Raw genomic sequence first — 22,277 nt, forward strand, 5'->3', positions numbered from 1 at the left:
CAGCGTCGCGTCCTGTCTCGCGGAGGGGAGCGAAGCAGTTCCGGATGGAGATGTCGAAGGCAGGAGGGGGAGAAGTCGTCGCCCGGGACCCGGCTCGCGTCCTCCGCTGTGGATGCACCCAGGGTCCGTGGTGTCCCGGCGTCGCAGTGAAGGACATCTGGGAAGATCGCGTCCTGGGTGCACCGGGCCTGTGCAGAGAAACACACAGAGTAGACGTGGTGGGACTGTTAGCAGATCGCTGTATACTTACCCCGGACTTGTGAGCGTCAGCCCGGGATGATTCCAGCGCGGTTCTCCGCTCTCTCAGCTGGGCCTGCCTCACCTCCAGGTCGCGAATCTGCTTTCCCACGGCCTCGAGCTCGAGCTGCACAGAGTGGAGACATTCATCCGCCATTAAAGCAAGTAACAGTGAGTACAGCAGTGGTAATGTGTGTGAATAGAGTATTAGCAATGTTGGCGCAGTTAGCTGCAACCACGCCGCTGATGCTACCGGGCTAAAAGCTAATAGCGGACCCGGGAGATCAAAATAAAACTAGTGATAGCGAGGCGCTCTGATTGTTTTTGTTGTAGAATACAATAGAGGATATATTCACACGTTATATAAACGGAAACGATGATGTATAAAATTGATTTTTGAGTTAAAAATAGTCAATGAAAAGAATATAGTGACGGAGCTCAAACGCAGTACAGCCGCCAACAACAAACAGGAAGTCACATTTTTTGCATTATTGACACTGTTTTCCTAATGAATGTTGTTCAGTTGCTTTGACGCAATGTATTTTGTTTAAAGCGCTATATAAATAAAGGTGACATTCTTTCGCAGAGGCAATATTGTAGCCTATGAGGCTCATCCGAGGCGCGATCATTGCTGGTTGAAAACTTTACCCAATACCCCGCCAGGATGACTTGAAATAGAGTCAGCCTTGGCAATTTTTGCCAGCTTCTTTTGAAGCTTATCGTGTTGTTGAAGAATAGGTCTCGTGTCCTTAATGCATTGCGTGCTTCCATTATTTAACACACCTGATTCGGATCATCGACCGTTTTGAATCGCACTGCATGAGGTGAACGTGTCACATAAGGAAAGTGCACAAAATGTGCAGAGCAGATGAACAATCACAGCAAGGACCGACGAAGATGGGATTCGAACCCACGCGTGCAGAGCATTAAAGAGGTGTGTGCTTGCAAGCACGATGTCAGACACTGTAATATGCTCTGGTTCCCTCCCTGCTTACCGTGGTGATGAGATGCATAGCAGATTGTCATCACTCAATGGCTGGATGTCTAAGTGGTGCCCACAGAATAACATAGGTTTCATAGACAATTGGACGAGCTTTTGGGGCAGACCTGACCTGTTTAAAAGAGATGGTCTTCATCCCTCCTGGGGTGGCGCCACTCTTCTCTCTAGAAATATGGCAAATAGTCTTAGTGTTTATACTTGACTAACTGGGGCCCAGGTCAGGAAGCAGACAGTCTGGCTAAACCGACCGTCTGTTAGCTGCCTCCCGTCACAGAGGTCAGTTAATTCTCAGCACATAGAGACTTTTTCACCTAGATATCACACTATAGAGACTGTGTCTGTTCCCCGAACTAGAAAATACAAAAAACGTCCAAACCAAGTTAAGATTAACAATTTAATTGAGGTTCAACAAATAAAAAACAGAAGCAATATGGATAAACAAATGATAAAGCTTGGCTTATTGAATATCAGATCCCTTTCTCCAAAAACACTTTTTGTAAATAATATGATCACTGATCATAATATAGATGTACTCTGTTTGACAGAAACCTGGCTAAAACCTGATGATTACATTATTTTAAATGAGTCCACCCCCCAAGATTACTGTTATAAACATGAGACACGTCTAAAAGGCAAAGGTGGAGGTGTTGCTTCAATTTATAACAACGTTTTCAGGATTTCTCAGAGGGCAGGCTACAAGTATAACTCGTTTGAAGTAATGGTACTTCATATAACATTATCCAAAGAAACAAATGTTAATGATAAATCCCCTGTTATGTTTGTACTGGCTACTGTATACAGGCCACCAGGGCACCATACAGACTTTATTAAAGAGTTTGGTGATTTTACATCCGAGTTAGTTCTGGCTGCAGATAAAGTCTTAATAGTTGGTGATTTTAATATCCATGTTGATTATGAAAACGATGCATTGGGATCAGCATTTATAGACATTCTGAACTCTATTGGTGTTAGACAACACGTTTCAGGACCTACTCATTGTCGAAATCATACTCTAGATTTAATACTGTCACATGGAATTGATGTTGATGGTGTTGAAATTATTCAGCCAAGTGATGATATCTCAGATCATTATTTAGTTCTTTGCAAAATTCATATAGCCAAAATTGTAAATTTTACTTCTTGTTACAAGTATGGAAGAACCATCACTTCTAACACAAAAGACTGCTTTTTAAGTTATCTTCCTGATGTATCCAAATTCCTTAGCATATCCAAAACCTCAGAACAACTTGATGTAACAGAAACTATGGACTCTCTCTTTTCTAGCACTTTAAATAAAGTTGCTCCTTTACGCTTAAGGAAGGTTAAGGAAAACAGTTTGACACCATGGTATAATGAGCATACTCGCACCCTAAAGAGAGCAGCCCGAAAAATGGAGCGCAGCTGGAGGAAAACAAAACTAGAGGTATTTTGTATTGCTTGGCGGGAAAGTAACATATCCTACAGAAAAGCATTAAAAACTGCTAGATCCGATTACTTTTCTTCTCTTTTAGAAGAAAACAAACATAACCCCAGGTATTTATTCAATACAGTGGCTAAATTAACGAAAAATAAAGCCTCAACAAGTGTTGACATTTCCCAACACCACAGCAGTAATGACTTTATGAACTACTTTACTTCTAAAATCGATACTATTAGAGATAAAATTGCAACCATTCAGCCGTCAGCTACAGTATCACATCAGACAGTGCACTATAGACCCCCTGAGGAACAGTTCCACTCATTCTCTACCATAGGAGAGGAAGAATTGTATAAACTTGTTAAATCATCTAAACCAACAACATGTATGTTAGACCCTATACCATCTAAGCTCCTGAAAGAGGTGCTTCCAGAAGTCATAGATCCTCTTCTGACTATTATTAATTCCTCATTGTCATTAGGACATGTCCCCAAAACCTTCAAACTGGCTGTTATTAAGCCTCTCATCAAAAAACCACAACTTGACCCCAAAGAACTAGTTAATTATAGACCAATCTCGAATCTCCCTTTTCTGTCCAAGATACTAGAAAAGGTGGTATCCACACAATTATATTCCTTCTTAGAGAAAAATGGTATATGTGAGGATTTCCAGTCAGGATTTAGACCGTATCATAGTACTGAGACTGCTCTCCTTAGAGTTACAAATGATCTGCTCTTATCATCTGATCGTGGGTGTATCTCTCTATTAGTTTTATTGGATCTTAGTGCTGCGTTAGACACAATTGACCACAACATTCTTTTGCATAGACTTGAATACTTTGTTGGCATCAGTGGAAGTGCATTAGCATGGTTTAAATCGTACTTATATGACCGCCATCAGTTCGTAGCAGTGAATGAAGATGTATCCTATCGATCACAAGTGCAGTATGGAGTACCTCAAGGCTCAGTACTAGGGCCGCTACTCTTCACGCTTTATATGTTACCCTTGGGAGATATCATCAGGAAACATGGTGTTAGCTTTCACTGTTATGCTGATGATACTCAGCTCTATATTTCTTCGCAGCCCAATGAAACACACCAATTTGAAAAACTAATGGATTGCATAGTCGATATAAAAAACTGGATGACGAGTAATTTCTTACTGCTAAATTCTGAAAAAACAGAGGTGTTAATTATAGGACCTAAAAACTCTGCTTGTAATAACCTAGAACACTGTCTAAGACTTGATGGTTGCTCTGTCAATTCTTCATCATCAGTTAGGAACCTAGGTGTGCTACTTGATCGCAATCTTTCCTTAGAAAGCCACATTTCTAGCATTTGTAAAACTGCATTTTTCCATCTCAAAAATATATCTAAATTACGGCCTATGCTCTCAATGTCAAATGCAGAAATGTTAATCCATGCATTTATGACCTCAAGGTTAGATTATTGTAATGCTTTATTGGGTGGTTGTTCTGCACGCTTAGTAAACAAACTACAGCTAGTCCAAAATGCAGCAGCAAGAGTTCTTACTAGAACCAGGAAGTATGACCATATTAGCCCGGTCCTGTCAACACTGCACTGGCTCCCTATCAAGCATCGCATAGATTTTAAAATATTGCTTCTTACTTATAAAGCCCTGAATGGTTTATCACCTCAGTATTTGAATGAGCTCCTTTTACATTATAATCCTCTACGTTCACTACGTTCTCAAAACTCAGGCAATTTGATAATACCTAGAATATCAAAATCAACTGCAGGCGGCAGATCCTTTTCCTATTTGGCGCCTAAACTCTGGAATAACCTACCTAACATTGTTCAGGAGGCAGACACACTCTTGCAGTTTAAATCTAGATTAAAGACCCATCTCTTTAACCTGGCATACACATAACATACTAATATGCTTTTATTATCCAAATCCGTTAAAGGATTTTTAGGCTGCATTAATTAGGTAAACCGGAACCGGAAACACTTCCCATAACAACCTACCAGGACAACTAGAGCCCCAGATACAGATCCCCTGTAAAGACCTTGTCTCAGAGGAGCACCAGGACAAGACCACAGGAAACAGATGATTCTTCTGCACAATCTGACTTTGCTGCAGTCTGGAATTGAACTACTGGTTTCGTCTGGTCAGAGGAGAACTGGCCCCCCAACTGAGCCTGGTTTCTCCCAAGGTTTTTTTCTCCATTCTGTCACCGATGGAGTTTCGGTTCCTTGCCGCTGTCGCCTCTGGCTTGCTTAGTTGGGGACACTTCATCTACAGCGATATCGTTGACTTAATTGCAAATAAATGCACAGGCACTATTTAACTGAACAGAGATGACATAACTGAATCCAATGATGAACTGCCTTTAATTCAAACTTCAATTCAATTCAATTCAAGTTTATTTGTATAGCGCTTTTTACAATACAAATCGTTACAAAGCAACTTTACAGAAAATTATGTTTCTACAATATTTAGTAGTAGCTAGTAGTTTGTGCACGTTTGACAGGATTTTAGAAAAATAAAAATAATAATAATAATAATACAAGACGTAGTCAGCTAGATGATGAACTATCAATATTATTAATTAATAGTAATTATAGGATGCAGTCACACATGTAGCAATAATTGTTAGTTCTGTTTGTTGATTCAAGGTTAGCATCATCTGGGGTCCTCTGAGGGTCAGCATCATCTCTTCTCAGGTGTTCTGGATCCAGACTGGAGCTTGTGTAAATCCTAGTTACCACGGGATGTAAATCCCGTGGCAAAACATAGAAACAAAATAGAGACATCATTAGCATAGCTGCTGATCCAACAAAGTAAAATTAGTTTAACCCAAGCTAAAGAATAAAAATGCAGATGCAACTACACTCACAATTTAAGAGATACATTATTCGAATGCTTGGCGAAAGAGATGCGTTTTTAATCTAGATTTAAACAGAGAGAGTGTGTCTGAACCCCGAACATTATCAGGAAGGCTATTCCAGAGTTTGGGAGCCAAATGTGAAAAAGCTCTACCTCCTTTAGTGGACTTTGCTATCCTAGGAACTACCAAAAGTCCAGCGTTTTGTGACCTTAGGGTGCGTGATGGGTTGTAGCGTGGTAGAAGGCTAGTTAGGTACGCAGGAGCTAAACCATTTAGGGCCTTATAGGTAAGTAATGATAATTTGTAACTGATACGGAACTTAATAGGTAGCCAGTGCAGAGACTGTAAAATTGGGGTAATATGATCATATTTTCTTGACCTGGTAAGGACTCTAGCTGCTGCATTTTGGACTACCTGTAGCTTGTTTATTGACGAAGCAGGACAACCACCTAGAAGTCCATTACAATAGTCCAGTCTAGAGGTCATGAAAGCATGAACTAGCTTTCCTGCATCAGAAACAGATAACATGTTTCGTAGCTTGGCAATGTTTCTAAGATGGAAGAATGCGGTTTTTGTAACATTGGAAATATGATTTTCAAAAGACAAATTGCTGTCCAATATAACACCCAGATTTCTGACTGTAGAGGAAGTAACAGTACATCCGTCTAGTTGCAGATTGTAATCTACAAGATTCTGTGTGGTGTTTTTTGGTCCAATAATTAATATCTCTGTCTTATCCGAATTTAATTGGAGAAAATTATTTGTCATCCAATCTTTTACATTTTTAACACACTCTGTTAGCTTAGATAATTGGGAAGTTTCATCTGGTCTCGTTGAAATATATAGTTGAGTATCATCAGCATAACAGTGGAAGCTAATTCCGTATTTTCTAATAATATTACCAAGGGGCAACATGTATATTGAAAATAGAAGGGGACCTAGGACGGATCCTTGTGGCACTCCATATTTTACTGATGATAAATGAGATGACACCCCATTTAAGTAAACAAAATGGTAGCGATCGGACAGGTAGGATCTAAACCATCTTAGAGCCTGCCCTTGAATACCTGTATAGTTTTGTAATCGATCTATGAGTATGTCATGATCTATGGTGTCGAACGCAGCACTAAGATCAAGTAAGACTAGAAATGAGATGCAGCCTTGATCTGACGCAAGAAGCAGGTCATTTGTAATTTTAACAAGTGCAGTTTCTGTGCTATGGTGGGGCCTAAAACCTGACTGAAATTCTTCATACAGATCATTTTTATGCAGGAAGGTGCTCAATTGAGCAGACACAACTTTTTCTAAAATTTTAGACATAAATGGAAGATTTGAAATAGGCCTATAATTTGCCAGTACACTAGGATCTAGTTTTGGTTTCTTAATAAGAGGCTTGATAACCGCCAGCTTGAATGGTTTTGGGACGTGACCTAAAGATAACGACGAGTTAATGATATTGAGAAGCGGTTCTTCGGCTACAGGTAACAGCTCTTTTAGTAATTTAGTGGGTACAGGATCTAATAAACATGTTGTTGGTTTAGATACAGTGATAAGTTTATTTAGCTCTTCCTGTCCTATATTTGTAAAGCACTGCAGTTTATCTTTGGGTGCGATGGATGAAACTGAAGTGTTAGATGCTGTAGAATCTACATTCGCTATTGTATTTCTAATGTTATCTATTTTATCAGTGAAGAAATTCATAAAGTCATTACTATTTAACGTTGGTGGAATATTTGAATCAGGTGGCGTCTGGTAATTTGTTAATTTAGCCACTGTGCTAAATAAAAACCTTGGATTGTTTTGGTTATTTTCAATGAGTTTGTGGATATGCTCTGCCCTAGCAGTTTTTAGAGCCTGTCTATACCTGGACATACTGTTTTTCCATGCAATTTTAAAAACTTCCAAGTTAGTTTTTCTCCATTTGCGTTCAAGACTACGAGTTACTTTCTTGAGAGAGTGAGTATTACTGTTATACCATGGCACAGTACGTTTTTCTCTTACCTTTTTCAATTTGATGGGGGCAACAGCTTTTAATGTATTAGAGAAAATAGTGCCCATGTTGTCAGTAATTTCGTCTAATTCATGTGTATTTTTGGGTACACATAGCAGTTGAGATAGATCAGGCAGGTTATTTGCGAATCTGTCTTTGGTGGCTGGAACAATAGTTCTGCCCAGACGGTAACGCTGAGACATATAGTTAATATCAGTTATACGCAGCATGCACGATACAAGGAAATGGTCTGTAATATCATCACATTGGGGTACAATATCTATAGCAGTAAGATCGATTCCATGCGATATAATTAGATCTAGTGTATGATTAAAACGATGAGTGGGCCCGGTGACATTTTGCTTGACTCCAAAGGAGTTTATTAGGTCAGTAAACGCAAGTCCTAATGTATCATTTGCATTATCAACGTGAATATTAAAATCTCCCATGATTAGCGCCTTATCAACTGTAACTAGAAGGTCTGAGAGGAAATCTGCAAATTCTTTTAGGAATTCTGTATACGGCCGTGGTGGTCTATACACAGTAGCCAGAGCAAGAGATACATTAGATTTCTTTTGCATGTCTGACAGTGTAACATTTAGCAGAAGTATTTCAAAAGAGTTAAACCTGTATCCTGTTTTCTGGGTAACATTGAGAATATCACTATATATTGTTGCAACACCTCCTCCACGACCAGTCTGACGGGGCTCATGCTTATAACAGTAGTTTGGTGGAGTAGACTCATTTAGACCAAAATAATCATTTGGTTTTAGCCAGGTTTCAGTCAAGCAGAGTACATCAAAACTATTTTCTGTGATCATTTCATTTACAATAACTGCTTTGGGTGTGAGTGATCTAATATTTATGAGCCCAAACTTTAAAAATTGTTTTTGTTCATTTACTTTACATTTTTCTGGTTTAATTACGATAAGATTTTTTTTAGATCCTACATTATATTTTGACCTCACTATTCGGGGAACAGACACAGTCTTAATAGTTTTTACAGCACAAGTACTTTTATCATTTAAGTGGGTGGAACAAAACTCATCATAATAGTTATTAGAGAATTGTCTTACTAGTCACATGGAGCGAAGTGTCCTGGAGATGTTGTCAGAGAGCAGCTCCGCTCCGATTCTGCTGGGGTGTAATCCATCAGCGCGAAACAGCCTAGGACGCTCCCAGAAAAGATTCCAGTTATTAACAAATAGCAGTTTCTGTTCTTTACACCATGACAACAGCCATTCATTTAAAGCAAAAAGTCTACTGAACCTTTCGTGTCCTCGTCGATACGTGGGCAGTGGTCCTGACACGAAGATCGTCGCCGCGGGCGTCGTGCTGCGAACCGTCTCGATCAGGCTGCTGAAGTCCCTCTTCAGCGTCTCCGTCTGCCGCAGCGTGGTGTCGTTAACCCCGGCGTTAAGCACGACCGCTCTGGGGCTCTCGTCGACCTTCAGGATCGCGAGTATCTGCGCAGAAACATCGAGAACACGAGCACCAGGCAAACAATGAGTGTGCACTTTACCTTCGGCTAACGTAGCACTTACGTGTCGGACGATGGAGTCTCCGATGATCACAGCGTCGCGTCCTGTCTCGCGGAGGGGAGCGAAGCGGTTCCGGATGGAGATGTCGAAGGCAGGAGGGGGAGAAGTCGTCGCCCGGGACCCGGCTCGCGTCCTCCGCTGTGGATGCACCCAGGGTCCGTGGTGTCCCGGCGTCGCAGTGAAGGACATCTGGGAAGATCGCGTCCTGGGTGCACCGGGCCTGTGCAAAGAAACACACAGAGTAGACGTGGTGGGACTGTTAGCAGATCGCTGTATACTTACCCCGGACTTGTGAGCGTCAGCCCGGGATGATTCCAGCGCGGTTCTCCGCTCTCTCAGCTGGGCCTGCCTCACCTCCAGGTCGCGAATCTGCTTTCCCACGGCCTCGAGCTCGAGCTGCACAGAGTGGAGACATTCATCCGCCATTAAAGCAAGTAACAGTGAGTACAGCAGTGGTAATGTGTGTGAATAGAGTATTAGCAATGTTGGCGCAGTTAGCTGCAACCACGCCGCTGATGCTACCGGGCTAAAAGCTAATAGCGGACCCGGGAGATCAAAATAAAACTAGTGATAGCGAGGCGCTCTGATTGTTTTTGTTGTAGAATACAATAGAGGATATATTCACACGTTATATAAACGGAAACGATGATGTATAAAATTGATTTTTGAGTTAAAAATAGTCAATGAAAAGAATATAGTGACGGAGCTCAAACGCAGTACAGCCGCCAACAACAAACAGGAAGTCACATTTTTTGCATTATTGAAACTGTTTTCCTAATGAATGTTGTTCAGTTGCTTTGACGCAATGTATTTTGTTTAAAGCGCTATATAAATAAAGGTGACATTCTTTCGCAGAGGCAATATTGTAGCCTATGAGGCTCATCCGAGGCGCGATCATTGCTGGTTGAAAACTTTACCCAATACCCCGCCAGGATGACTTGAAATAGAGTCAGCCTTGGCAATTTTTGCCAGCTTCTTTTGAAGCTTATCGTGTTGTTGAAGAATAGGTCTCGTGTCCTTAATGCATTGCGTGCTTCCATTATTTAACACACCTGATTCAGATCATCGACCGTTTTGAATCGCACTGCATGAGGTGAAAGTGTCACATAAGGAAAGTGCACCAAATGTGCAAAGCAGATGAACAATCACAGCAAGGACCGACAAGGATGGGATTCGAACCCACGCGTGCAGAGCACAATGGATTAGCAGTCCATCGCCTTAACCAGTTGGCCACCTCGTCATTCATGTGAGTGCCCGACTGACCTCTGGGCTGCGGTGGTTTTCCTGAAGAACCTTTTAGCACTGTGACGTTGAAGCTCACCCTTGAAACCAAAGTATAGTTCATTTTTGTACATGTACGCTGAGATATGCGTACAGTTGAACACGTAGAATTTCAAAGCATATTCCATTTGTTTGCGCATTCGAATGCAGGAGGTTAAACACGTGCGCTCTCGAAAGTTTGAACTTTGCCCAGCACCTGCTGCATTTTTCATCGTTTATGACTGATGTTCTTTGTACTCTTAAAAGCTGAGCTTGCTCCTATCTCATGACCCCCCTCAGACAAGCGCTTGTCATTGTGGCCCTCTGTCGTTCTGGTCTCCGTTGCCGTTTTGAGAGAACACCTGAGTCTAGCAAAAGGTAGCACATTTGACACAGGACCTCCCTCAGAACTTGTTTGCAGTGTCTTTGCACTCGTCACTGTATCCTACCCAACCCCCCAGGGGCCTCGTCAAACAGAATCTATCCTGACCCAGACCACGAGCTTTACGACTCCACCCCTTTGTTGCCAAGATACCCATAACTCTCTTCCCCCAGGGGTTCGGGAAAGCAACACACACTCCTCTTTAAGAAAAGAGAGAGCAGCGAATAAGGCTTCTTGTACATACTGCCTACTGGTTTTCGTAGACACACCACGCAGTTTGGAGCTATTTACCACCCTGTCGTTCCACGTCCACATGGCTCCAGGTGAAAGGTCGCGACCCTTGCCACCATTCTTTCGCAGAGGCAATATTGTAGCCTATGAGGCTCATCCGAGGCGCGATCATTGCTGGTTGAAAACTTTACCCAATACCCCGCCAGGATGACTTGAAATAGAGTCAGCCTTGGCAATTTTTGCCTTCGTCTTTTGAAGCTTATCGTGTTGTTGAAGAATAGGTCTCGTGTCCTTAATGCATTGCGTGCTTCCATTATTTAACACACCTGATTCGGATCATCGACCGTTATGAATCGGACTGCATGAGGTGAACGTGTCACATAAGGAAAGTGCACCAAATGTGCAGAGCATATGAACAATCACAGGAAGGAACGACGAGGATGGGATTCGAACCCACGCGTGCAGAGCACAATGGATTAGCAGTCCATCGCCTTAACCACTCGGCCACCTCATCACTCGTGTGAGGGCCCGACTGACCTCTGGCCTGCGGTGGTTTTCCTGAAGAACCTTTTAGCACTGTGATGTTGAAGCTCACCCTTGGCACCAAAGTATAGTTCATTTTTGTACATGTACGCTGAGATATGCGTACAGTTGAACACGTAGAATTTCAAAGCATATTCCATTTGTTTGCGCATTCGAATGCAGGAGGTTAAACACGTGCGCTCTCGAAAGTTTAAACTTTGTCCAGCACCTGTTGCATTTTTCATCGTTTATGACTGATGTTCTTTGTACTCTTAAAAGCTGAGCTTGCTCCTATCTCATGACCCCCCTCAGACAAGCGCTTGTCATTGTGGCCCTCTGTCGTTCTGGTCTCCGTTGCCGTTTTGAGAGAACACCTGAGTCTAGCAAAAGGTAGCACATTTGACACAGGACCTCCCTCAGAACTTGTTTGCAGTGTCTTTGCACTCGTCACTGTATCCTACCCAACCCCCCAGGGGCCTCGTCAAACAGAATCTATCCTGACCCAGACCACGAGCTTTACGACTCCACCCCTTTGTTGCCAATATACCCATAACTCTCTTCCCCCAGGGGTTCGGGAAAGCAACACACACTCCTCTTTAAGTAAAGAGAGAGCAGCGAATAAGGCTTCTCGTACATACTGCCTACTGGTTTTCGTAGACACACCACGCAGTTTGGAGCTATTTACCACCCTGTCGTTCCACGTCCACATGGCTCCAGGTGAAAGGTCGCGACCCTTGCCACCATTCTTTCGCAGAGGCAATATTGTAGCCTATGAGGCTCATCCGAGGCGCGATCATTGCTGGTTGAAAACTTTACCCAATACCCCACCAGGATGACTTGAAATAGAGTCAGCCTTGGCAATTTTTGCCAGCTTCTTTTGAAGCTTATCGTGTTGTTGAAGAATAGGTCTCGTGTCCTTAATGCATTGCGTGCTTCCATTATTTAACACACCTGATTCGGATCATCGACCGTTTTGAATCGCACTGCATGAGGTGAAAGTGTCACATAAGGAAAGTGCACCAAATGTGCAAAGCAGATGAACAATCACAGCAAGGACCGATGAGGATGGGATTCGAACCCACGCGTGCAGAGCACAATGGATTAGCAGTCCATCGCCTTAACCAGTCGGCCACCTCGTCACTCATGTGAGTACCCGACTGACCTCTGGGCTGCGGTGGTTTTCCTGAAGAACCTTTTAGCACTGTGACGTTGAAGCTCACCCTTGAAACCAAAGTATAGTTCATTTTTGTACATGTACGCTGAGATATGCGTACAGTTGAACACGTAGAATTTCAAAGCATATTCCATTTGTTTGCGCATTCGAATGCAGGAGGTTAAACACGTGCGCTCTCCAAAGTTTGAACTTTGCCCAGCACCTGCTGCATTTTTCATCGTTTATGACTGATGTTCTTTGTACTCTTAAAAGCTGAGCTTGCTCCTATCTCATGACCCCCCTCAGACAAGCGCTTGTCATTGTGGCCCTCTGTCGTTCTGGTCTCCGTTGCCGTTTTGAGAGAACACCTGAGTCTAGCAAAAGGTAGCACATTTGACACAGGACCTCCCTCAGAACTTGTTTGCAGTGTCTTTGCACTCGTCACTGTATCCTACCCAACCCCCCAGGGGCCTCGTCAAACAGAATCTATCCTGACCCAGACCACGAGCTTTACGACTCCACCCCTTTGTTGCCAAGATACCCATAACTCTCTTCCCCCAGGGGTTCGGGAAAGCAACACACACTCCTCTTTAAGTAAAGAGAGAGCAGCGAATAAGGCTTCTCGTACATACTGCCTACTGGTTTTCGTAGACACACCACGCAGTTTGGAGCTATTTACCACCCTGTCGTTCCACGTCCACATGGCTCCAGGTGAAAGGTCGCGACCCTTGCCACCATTCTTTCGCAGAGGCAATATTGTAGCCTATGAGGCTCATCCGAGGCGCGATCATTGCTGGTTGAAAACTTTACCCAATACCCCGCCAGGATGACTTGAAATAGAGTCAGCCTTGGCAATTTTTGCCAGCTTCTTTTGAAGCTTATCGTGTTGTTGAAGAATAGGTCTCGTGTCCTTAATGCATTGCGTGCTTCCATTATTTAACACACCTGATTCGGATCATCGACCGTTATGAATCGCACTGCATGAGGTGAACGTGTCACATAAGGAAAGTGCACCAAATGTGCAGAGCATATGAACAATCACAGGAAGGAACGACGAGGATGGGATTCGAACCCACACGTGCAGAGCACAATGGATTTGCAGTCCATCACCTTAACCACTCGGCCACCTCATCACTCGTGTGAGGGCCCGACTGACCTCTGGGCTGCGGTGGTTTTCCTGAAGAACCTTTTAGCACTGTGATGTTGAAGCTCACCCTTGGCACCAAAGTATAGTTCATTTTTGTACATGTACGCTGAGATATGCGTACAGTTGAACACGTAGAATTTCAAAGCATATTCCATTTGTTTGCGCATTCGAATGCAGGAGGTTAAACACGTGCGCTCTCGAAAGTTTAAACTTTGTCCAGCACCTGTTGCATTTTTCATCGTTTATGACTGATGTTCTTTGTACTCTTAAAAGCTGAGCTTGCTCCTATCTCATGACCCCCCACCGACAAGCGCTTGTCATTGTGGCCCTCTGTCGTTCTGGTCTCCGTTGCCGTTTTGAGAGAACACCTGAGTCTAGCAAAAGGTAGCACATTTGACAGAGGACCTCCCTCAGAACTTGTTTGCAGTGTCTTTGCACTCGTCACTGTATCCTACCTAACCCCCCAGGGGCCTCGTCAAACAGAATCTATCCTGACCCAGACCACGAGCTTTACGACTCCACCCCTTTGTTGCCAAGATACCCATAACTCTCTTCCCCCAGGGGTTCGGGAGAGCAACACACACTCCTCTTTAAGTAAAGAGAGAGCAGCGAATAAGGCTTCTCGTACATACTGCCTACTGGTTTTCGTAGACACACCACGCAGTTTGGAGCTATTTACCACCCTGTCGTTCCACGTCCACATGGCTCCAGCTGAAAGGTTGCGACCCTTGCAACCATTCTTTCGCAGAGGCAATATTGTAGCCTATGAGGCTCATCCGAGGCGCGATTATTGCTGGTTGAAAACTTTACCCAATACCCCGCCAGGATGACTTGAAATAGAGTCAGCCTTGGCAATTTTTGCCTTCTTCTTTTGAAGCTTATTGTGTTGTTGAAGCTTATCGTGTTGTTGAAGAATAGGTCTCGTGTCCTTAATGCATTGCGTGCTTCCATTATTTAACACACCTGATTCGGATCATCGACCGTTTTGAATCGCACTGCATGAGGTGAACGTGTCACATAAGGAAAGTGCACAAAATGTGCACCGATGAACAATCACAGCAAGGACCGACGAGGATGGGATTCGAACCCACACGTGCAGAGCACAATGGATTAGCAGTCCATCGCCTTAACCACTCGGCCACCTCGTCACTCGTGTGAGGGCCCGACTGACCTCTGGGCTGTGGTGGTTTTCCTGAAGAACCTTTTAGCACTGTGATGTTGGAGCTCACCCTTGGCACCAAAGTATAGTTCATTTTTGTACATGTACGCTGAGATATGCGTACAGTTGAACACGTAGAATTTCAAAGCATATTCCATTTGTTTGCGCATTCGAATGCAGGAGGTTAAACACGTGCGCTCTCGAAAGTTTAAACTTTGTCCAGCACCTGTTGCATTTTTCATCGTTTATGACTGATGTTCTTTGTACTCTTAAAAGCTGAGCTTGCTCCTATCTCATGACCCCCCTCAGACAAGCGCTTGTCATTGTGGCCCTCTGTCGTTCTGGTCTCCGTTGCCGTTTTGAGAGAACACCTGAGTCTAGCAAAAGGTAGCACATTTGACACAGGACCTCCCTCAGAACTTGTTTGCAGTGTCTTTGCACTCGTCACTGTATCCTACCCAACCCCCCAGGGGCCTCGTCAAACAGAATCTATCCTGACCCAGACCACGAGCTTTACGACTCCACCCCTTTGTTGCCAAGATACCCATAACTCTCTTCCCCCAGTGGTTCGAAAAAAGACACACACTCTCCTTTTAAAGTAAAGAGAGAGCAGCGAATAAGGCTTCTCGTACATACTGCCTACTGGTTTTCGTAGACACACCACGCAGTTTGGAGCTATTTACCAGCCTGTCGTTCCACGTCCACATGGCTCCAGGTGAAAGGTCGCGATCCTTGCCACCATTCTTTCGCAGAGGCAATATTGTAGCCTATGAGGCTCATCCGAGGCGCAATCATTGCTGGTCGAAAACTTTACCCAATACCCCGCCAGGATGACTTGAAATAGAGTCAGCCTTGGCAATTTTTGCCTTCTTCTTTTGAAGCTTATCGTGTTGTTGAAGAATAGGTCTCGTGTCCTTAATGCATTGCGTGCTTCCATTATTTAACACACCTGATTCGGATCATTGACCGTTATGAATCGCACTGCATGAGGTGAACGTGTCACATAAGGAAAGTGCACCAAATGTGCAGAGCATATGAACAATCACAGGAAGGAACGACGAGGATGGGATTCGAACCCACGCGTGCAGAGCACAATGGATTAGCAGTCCATCGCCTTAACCACTCGGCCACCTCGTCACTCGTGTGAGGGCCCGACTGACCTCTGGGCTGCGGTGGTTTTCCTGAAGAGTCTTTTAGCACTGTGATGTTGAAGCTCACCCTTGGCACCAAAGTATAGTTCATTTTTGTACATGTACGCTGAGATATGCGTACAGTTGAACACGTAGAATTTCAAAGCATATTCCATTTGTTTGCGCATTCGAATGCAGGAGGTTAAACACGTGCGCTCTCGAAAGTTTAAAGGCAAAAGCGAAAGGCTTTGTCCAGCACCTGTTGCATTTTTCATCGTTTATGACTGATGTTCTTTGTACTCTTAAAAGCTGAGCTTGCTCCTATCTCATGACCCCCCTCAGACAAGCGCTTGTCATTGTGGCCCTCTGTCGTTCTGGTCTCCGTTGCCGTTTTGAGAGAACACCTGAGTCTAGCAAAAGGTAGCACATTTGACACAGGACCTCCCTCAGAACTTGTTTGCAGTGTCTTTGCACTCGTCACTGTATCCTACCCAACCCCCCAGGGGCCTCGTCAAACAGAATCTATCCTGACCCAGACCACGAGCTTTACGACTCCACCCCTTTGTTGCCAAGATACCCATAACTCTCTTCCCCCAGTGGATCGAAAAAAGACACACACTCTCCTTTTAAAGTAAAGAGAGAGCAGCGAATAAGGCTTCTCGTACATACTGCCTACTGGTTTTCGTAGACACACCACGCAGTTTGGAGCTATTTACCAGCCTGTCGTTCCACGTCCACATGGCTCCAGGTGAAAGGTCGCGACCCTTGCCACCATTCTTTCACAGAGGCAATATTGTAGCCTATGAGGCTCATCCGAGGCGCGATCATTGCTGGTTGAAAACTTTACCCAATACCCCGCCAGGATGACTTGAAATAGAGTCAGCCTTGGCAATTTTTGCCTTCTTCTTTTGAAGCTTATCGTGTTGTTGAAGAATAGGTCTCGTGTCCTTAATGCATTGCGTGCTTCCATTATTTAACACACCTGATTCGGATCATCGACCGTTATGAATCGCACTGCATGAGGTGAACGTGTCACATAAGGAAAGTGCACCAAATGTGCAGAGCATATGAACAATCACAGGAAGGAACGACGAGGATGGGATTCGAACCCACGCGTGCAGAGCACAATGGATTAGCAGTCCATCGCCTTAACCACTCGGCCACCTCGTCACTCGTGTGAGGGCCCGACTGACCTCTGGGCTGTGGTGGTTTTCCTGAAGAACCTTTTAGCACTGTGATGTTGGAGCTCACCCTTGGCACCAAAGTATAGTTCATTTTTGTACATGTACGCTGAGATATGCGTACAGTTGAACACGTAGAATTTCAAAGCATATTCCATTTGTTTGCGCATTCGAATGCAGGAGGTTAAACACGTGCGCTCTCGAAAGTTTAAACTTTGTCCAGCACCTGTTGCATTTTTCATCGTTTATGACTGATGTTCTTTGTACTCTTAAAAGCTGAGCTTGCTCCTATCTCATGACCCCCCTCAGACAAGCGCTTGTCATTGTGGCCCTCTGTCGTTCTGGTCTCCGTTGCCATTTTGAGAGAACACCTGAGTCTAGCAAAAGGTAGCACATTTGACACAGGACCTCCCTCAGAACTTGTTTGCAGTGTCTTTGCACTCGTCACTGTATCCTACCCAACCCCCCAGGGGCCTCGTCAAACAGAATCTATCCTGACCCAGACCACGAGCTTTACGACTCCACCCCTTTGTTGCCAAGATACCCATAACTCTCTTCCCCCAGGGGTTCGGGAAAGCAACACACACTCCTCTTTAAGTAAAGAGAGAGCAGCGAATAAGGCTTCTCGTACATACTGCCTACTGGTTTTCGTAGACACACCACGCAGTTTGGAGCTATTTACCACCCTGTCGTTCCAAGTCCACATGGCTCCAGCTGAAAGGTCGCGACCCTTGCCAACATTCTTTCGCAGAGGCAATATTGTAGCCTATGAGGCTCATCCGAGGCACGATCATTGCTGGTTGAAAACTTTACCCAATACCCCGCCAGGATGACTTGAAATAGAGTCAGCCTTGGCAATTTTTGCCAGCTTCTTTTGAAGCTTATCGTGTTGTTGAAGAATAGGTCTCGTGTCCTTAATGCATTGCGTGCTTCCATTATTTAACACACCTGATTCGGATCATCGACCGTTATGAATCGCACTGCATGAGGTGAACGTGTCACATAAGGAAAGTGCACCAAATGTGCAGAGCATATGAACAATCACAGGAAGGAACGACGAGGATGGGATTCAAACCCACGCGTGCAGAGCACAATGGATTAGCAGTCCATCGCCTTAACCACTCGGCCACCTCGTCACTCGTGTGAGGGCCCGACTGACCTCTGGGCTGCGGTGGTTTTCCTGAAGAGTCTTTTAGCACTGTGATGTTGAAGCTCACCCTTGGCACCAAAGTATAGTTCATTTTTGTACATGTACGCTGAGATATGCGTACAGTTGAACACGTAGAATTTCAAAGCATATTCCATTTGTTTGCGCATTCGAATGCAGGAGGTTAAACACGTGCGCTCTCGAAAGTTTAAAGGCAAAAGCGAAAGGCTTTGTCCAGCACCTGTTGCATTTTTCATCGTTTATGACTGATGTTCTTTGTACTCTTAAAAGCTGAGCTTGCTCCTATCTCATGACCCCCCTCAGACAAGCGCTTGTCATTGTGGCCCTCTGTCGTTCTGGTCTCCGTTGCCGTTTTGAGAGAACACCTGAGTCTAGCAAAAGGTAGCACATTTGACACAGGACCTCCCTCAGAACTTGTTTGCAGTGTCTTTGCACTCGTCACTGTATCCTACCCAACCCCCCAGGGGCCTCGTCAAACAGAATCTATCCTGACCCAGACCACGAGCTTTACGACTCCACCCCTTTGTTGCCAAGATACCCATAACTCTCTTCCCCCAGTGGTTCGAAAAAAGACACACACTATCCTTTTAAAGTAAAGAGAGAGCAGCGAATAAGGCTTCTCGTACATACTGCCTACTGGTTTTCGTAGACACACCACGCAGTTTGGAGCTATTTACCAGCCTGTCGTTCCACGTCCACATGGCTCCAGGTGAAAGGTCGCGACCCTTGCCACCATTCTTTCGCAGAGGCAATATTGTAGCCTATGAGGCTCATCCGAGGCGCGATCATTGCTGGTTGAAAACTTTACCCAATACCCCGCCAGGATGACTTGAAATAGAGTCAGCCTTGGCAATTTTTGCCTTCGTCTTTTGAAGCTTATCGTGTTGTTGAAGAATAGGTCTCGTGTCCTTAATGCATTGCGTGCTTCCATTATTTAACACACCTGATTCGGATCATCGACCGTTTTGAATCGCACTGCATGAGGTGAAAGTGTCACATAAGGAAAGTGCACCAAATGTATAAAAGCAGATGAACAATCACAGCAAGGACCGACAAGGATGGGATTCAAACCCACGCGTGCAGAGCACAATGGATTAGCAGTCCATCGCCTTAACCACTCGGCCACCTCGTCACTCGTGTGGGGGCCCGACTGACCTCTGGGCTGTGGTGGTTTTCCTGAAGAACCTTTTAGCACTGTGATGTTGAAGCTCACCCTTGGCACCAAAGTATAGTTCATTTTTGTACATGTACGCTGAGATATGCGTACAGTTGAACACGTAGAATTTCAAAGCATATTCCATTTGTTTGCGCATTCGAATGCAGGAGGTTAAACACGTGCGCTCTCGAAAGTTTAAACTTTGTCCAGCACCTGTTGCATTTTTCATCGTTTATGACTGATGTTCTTTGTACTCTTAAAAGCTGAGCTTGCTCCTATCTCATGACCCCCCACCGACAAGCGCTTGTCATTGTGGCCCTCTGTCGTTCTGGTCTCCGTTGCCGTTTTGAGAGAACACCTGAGTCTAGCAAAAGGTAGCACATTTGACACAGGACCTCCCTCAGAACTTTTTTGCAGTGTCTTTGCACTCGTCACTGTATCCTACCCAACCCCCCAGGGGCCTCGTCAAACAGAATCTATCCTGACCCAGACCACGAGCTTTACGACTCCACCCCTTTGTTGCCAAGATACCCATAACTCTCTTCCCCCAGGGGTTCGGGAAAGCAACACACACTCCTCTTTAAGTAAAGAGAGAGCAGCGAATAAGGCTTCTCGTGCATACTGCCTACTGGTTTTCGTAGACACACCACGCAGTTTGGAGCTATTTACCACCCTGTCGTTCCACGTCCACATGGCTCCAGCTGAAAGGTCGCAACCCTTGCCACCATTCTTTCGCAGAGGCAATATTGTAGCCTATGAGGCTCATCCGAGGCGCGATCATTGCTGGTTGAAAACTTTACCCAATACCCCGCCAGGATGACTTGAAATAGAGTCAGCCTTGGCAATTTTTGCCTTCTTCTTTTGAAGCTTATCGTGTTGTTGAAGCTGAAGCTGAGCTTGCTCCTATCTCATGACCCCCCTCAGACAAGCGCTTGTCATTGTGGCCCTCTGTCGTTCTGGTCTCCGTTGCCGTTTTGAGAGAACACCTGAGTCTAGCAAAAGGTAGCACATTTGACACAGGACCTCCCTCAGAACTTGTTTGCAGTGTCTTTGCACTCGTCACTGTATCCTACCCAACCCCCCAGGGGCCTCGTCAAACAGAATCTATCCTGACCCAGACCACGAGCTTTACGACTCCACCCCTTTGTTGCCAAGATACCCATAACTCTCTTCCCCCAGTGGATCGAAAAAAGACACACACTCTCCTTTTAAAGTAAAGAGAGAGCAGCGAATAAGGCTTCTCGTACATACTGCCTACTGGTTTTCGTAGACACACCACGCAGTTTGGAGCTATTTACCAGCCTGTCGTTCCACGTCCACATGGCTCCAGGTGAAAGGTCGCGACCCTTGCCACCATTCTTTCACAGAGGCAATATTGTAGCCTATGAGGCTCATCCGAGGCGCGATCATTGCTGGTTGAAAACTTTACCCAATACCCCGCCAGGATGACTTGAAATAGAGTCAGCCTTGGCAATTTTTGCCTTCTTCTTTTGAAGCTTATCGTGTTGTTGAAGAATAGGTCTCGTGTCCTTAATGCATTGCGTGCTTCCATTATTTAACACACCTGATTCGGATCATCGACCGTTATGAATCGCACTGCATGAGGTGAACGTGTCACATAAGGAAAGTGCACCAAATGTGCAGAGCATATGAACAATCACAGGAAGGAACGACGAGGATGGGATTCGAACCCACGCGTGCAGAGCACAATGGATTAGCAGTCCATCGCCTTAACCACTCGGCCACCTCGTCACTCGTGTGAGGGCCCGACTGACCTCTGGGCTGTGGTGGTTTTCCTGAAGAACCTTTTAGCACTGTGATGTTGGAGCTCACCCTTGGCACCAAAGTATAGTTCATTTTTGTACATGTACGCTGAGATATGCGTACAGTTGAACACGTAGAATTTCAAAGCATATTCCATTTGTTTGCGCATTCGAATGCAGGAGGTTAAACACGTGCGCTCTCGAAAGTTTAAACTTTGTCCAGCACCTGTTGCATTTTTCATCGTTTATGACTGATGTTCTTTGTACTCTTAAAAGCTGAGCTTGCTCCTATCTCATGACCCCCCTCAGACAAGCGCTTGTCATTGTGGCCCTCTGTCGTTCTGGTCTCCGTTGCCATTTTGAGAGAACACCTGAGTCTAGCAAAAGGTAGCACATTTGACACAGGACCTCCCTCAGAACTTGTTTGCAGTGTCTTTGCACTCGTCACTGTATCCTACCCAACCCCCCAGGGGCCTCGTCAAACAGAATCTATCCTGACCCAGACCACGAGCTTTACGACTCCACCCCTTTGTTGCCAAGATACCCATAACTCTCTTCCCCCAGGGGTTCGGGAAAGCAACACACACTCCTCTTTAAGTAAAGAGAGAGCAGCGAATAAGGCTTCTCGTACATACTGCCTACTGGTTTTCGTAGACACACCACGCAGTTTGGAGCTATTTACCACCCTGTCGTTCCAAGTCCACATGGCTCCAGCTGAAAGGTCGCGACCCTTGCCAACATTCTTTCGCAGAGGCAATATTGTAGCCTATGAGGCTCATCCGAGGCACGATCATTGCTGGTTGAAAACTTTACCCAATACCCCGCCAGGATGACTTGAAATAGAGTCAGCCTTGGCAATTTTTGCCAGCTTCTTTTGAAGCTTATCGTGTTGTTGAAGAATAGGTCTCGTGTCCTTAATGCATTGCGTGCTTCCATTATTTAACACACCTGATTCGGATCATCGACCGTTATGAATCGCACTGCATGAG

General features: G+C 44.8%; 23 non-coding genes across 23 annotated transcripts; 13 read left to right on the top strand and 10 right to left on the bottom strand.

The window, feature by feature from the left end:
• Positions 1 to 811: 811 nt before the first annotated feature.
• On the top strand, positions 812 to 952 carry LOC132137213 (U4 spliceosomal RNA). Its single transcript, XR_009431849.1, has one exon. It is a non-coding gene; the product is annotated as a U4 spliceosomal RNA (small nuclear RNA).
• Positions 953 to 9,879: 8,927 nt separating this feature from the next.
• LOC132137214 (U4 spliceosomal RNA) lies at positions 9,880 to 10,020 on the top strand. The gene has a single exon (XR_009431850.1). It is a non-coding gene; the product is annotated as a U4 spliceosomal RNA (small nuclear RNA).
• Positions 10,021 to 10,194: 174 nt separating this feature from the next.
• Positions 10,195 to 10,276, bottom strand: trnas-gcu (transfer RNA serine (anticodon GCU)). The gene has a single exon. It is a non-coding gene; the product is annotated as a tRNA-Ser (tRNA).
• Positions 10,277 to 11,026: 750 nt separating this feature from the next.
• LOC132137144 (U4 spliceosomal RNA) lies at positions 11,027 to 11,167 on the top strand. The gene has a single exon (XR_009431779.1). It is a non-coding gene; the product is annotated as a U4 spliceosomal RNA (small nuclear RNA).
• Positions 11,168 to 11,341: 174 nt separating this feature from the next.
• On the bottom strand, positions 11,342 to 11,423 carry trnas-gcu (transfer RNA serine (anticodon GCU)). Its single transcript has one exon. It is a non-coding gene; the product is annotated as a tRNA-Ser (tRNA).
• Positions 11,424 to 12,173: 750 nt separating this feature from the next.
• LOC132137096 (U4 spliceosomal RNA) lies at positions 12,174 to 12,314 on the top strand. Its single transcript, XR_009431734.1, has one exon. It is a non-coding gene; the product is annotated as a U4 spliceosomal RNA (small nuclear RNA).
• Positions 12,315 to 12,488: 174 nt separating this feature from the next.
• On the bottom strand, positions 12,489 to 12,570 carry trnas-gcu (transfer RNA serine (anticodon GCU)). Its single transcript has one exon. It is a non-coding gene; the product is annotated as a tRNA-Ser (tRNA).
• A 750-nt stretch (positions 12,571 to 13,320) lies between these two features.
• Positions 13,321 to 13,461, top strand: LOC132137215 (U4 spliceosomal RNA). Its single transcript, XR_009431851.1, has one exon. It is a non-coding gene; the product is annotated as a U4 spliceosomal RNA (small nuclear RNA).
• A 174-nt stretch (positions 13,462 to 13,635) lies between these two features.
• trnac-gca (transfer RNA cysteine (anticodon GCA)) lies at positions 13,636 to 13,717 on the bottom strand. The gene has a single exon. It is a non-coding gene; the product is annotated as a tRNA-Cys (tRNA).
• Positions 13,718 to 14,467: 750 nt separating this feature from the next.
• LOC132137182 (U4 spliceosomal RNA) lies at positions 14,468 to 14,608 on the top strand. Its single transcript, XR_009431819.1, has one exon. It is a non-coding gene; the product is annotated as a U4 spliceosomal RNA (small nuclear RNA).
• Positions 14,609 to 14,797: 189 nt separating this feature from the next.
• On the bottom strand, positions 14,798 to 14,879 carry trnas-gcu (transfer RNA serine (anticodon GCU)). The gene has a single exon. It is a non-coding gene; the product is annotated as a tRNA-Ser (tRNA).
• A 751-nt stretch (positions 14,880 to 15,630) lies between these two features.
• On the top strand, positions 15,631 to 15,771 carry LOC132137074 (U4 spliceosomal RNA). Its single transcript, XR_009431713.1, has one exon. It is a non-coding gene; the product is annotated as a U4 spliceosomal RNA (small nuclear RNA).
• A 174-nt stretch (positions 15,772 to 15,945) lies between these two features.
• trnas-gcu (transfer RNA serine (anticodon GCU)) lies at positions 15,946 to 16,027 on the bottom strand. The gene has a single exon. It is a non-coding gene; the product is annotated as a tRNA-Ser (tRNA).
• Positions 16,028 to 16,793: 766 nt separating this feature from the next.
• Positions 16,794 to 16,934, top strand: LOC132137132 (U4 spliceosomal RNA). Its single transcript, XR_009431769.1, has one exon. It is a non-coding gene; the product is annotated as a U4 spliceosomal RNA (small nuclear RNA).
• A 174-nt stretch (positions 16,935 to 17,108) lies between these two features.
• Positions 17,109 to 17,190, bottom strand: trnas-gcu (transfer RNA serine (anticodon GCU)). Its single transcript has one exon. It is a non-coding gene; the product is annotated as a tRNA-Ser (tRNA).
• Positions 17,191 to 17,940: 750 nt separating this feature from the next.
• Positions 17,941 to 18,081, top strand: LOC132137205 (U4 spliceosomal RNA). The gene has a single exon (XR_009431841.1). It is a non-coding gene; the product is annotated as a U4 spliceosomal RNA (small nuclear RNA).
• Positions 18,082 to 18,255: 174 nt separating this feature from the next.
• On the bottom strand, positions 18,256 to 18,337 carry trnas-gcu (transfer RNA serine (anticodon GCU)). Its single transcript has one exon. It is a non-coding gene; the product is annotated as a tRNA-Ser (tRNA).
• A 766-nt stretch (positions 18,338 to 19,103) lies between these two features.
• LOC132137145 (U4 spliceosomal RNA) lies at positions 19,104 to 19,244 on the top strand. Its single transcript, XR_009431781.1, has one exon. It is a non-coding gene; the product is annotated as a U4 spliceosomal RNA (small nuclear RNA).
• Positions 19,245 to 19,419: 175 nt separating this feature from the next.
• On the bottom strand, positions 19,420 to 19,501 carry trnas-gcu (transfer RNA serine (anticodon GCU)). The gene has a single exon. It is a non-coding gene; the product is annotated as a tRNA-Ser (tRNA).
• Positions 19,502 to 20,251: 750 nt separating this feature from the next.
• LOC132137020 (U4 spliceosomal RNA) lies at positions 20,252 to 20,392 on the top strand. Its single transcript, XR_009431659.1, has one exon. It is a non-coding gene; the product is annotated as a U4 spliceosomal RNA (small nuclear RNA).
• Positions 20,393 to 20,880: 488 nt separating this feature from the next.
• LOC132137133 (U4 spliceosomal RNA) lies at positions 20,881 to 21,021 on the top strand. Its single transcript, XR_009431770.1, has one exon. It is a non-coding gene; the product is annotated as a U4 spliceosomal RNA (small nuclear RNA).
• Positions 21,022 to 21,195: 174 nt separating this feature from the next.
• Positions 21,196 to 21,277, bottom strand: trnas-gcu (transfer RNA serine (anticodon GCU)). Its single transcript has one exon. It is a non-coding gene; the product is annotated as a tRNA-Ser (tRNA).
• Positions 21,278 to 22,027: 750 nt separating this feature from the next.
• Positions 22,028 to 22,168, top strand: LOC132137206 (U4 spliceosomal RNA). The gene has a single exon (XR_009431842.1). It is a non-coding gene; the product is annotated as a U4 spliceosomal RNA (small nuclear RNA).
• Positions 22,169 to 22,277: the final 109 nt, after the last annotated feature.

This window comes from Carassius carassius, unplaced genomic scaffold, assembly GCF_963082965.1.
Source record: "Carassius carassius unplaced genomic scaffold, fCarCar2.1 SCAFFOLD_68, whole genome shotgun sequence".
NCBI classification, from domain to species: Eukaryota; Metazoa; Chordata; class Actinopteri; order Cypriniformes; family Cyprinidae; genus Carassius; species Carassius carassius.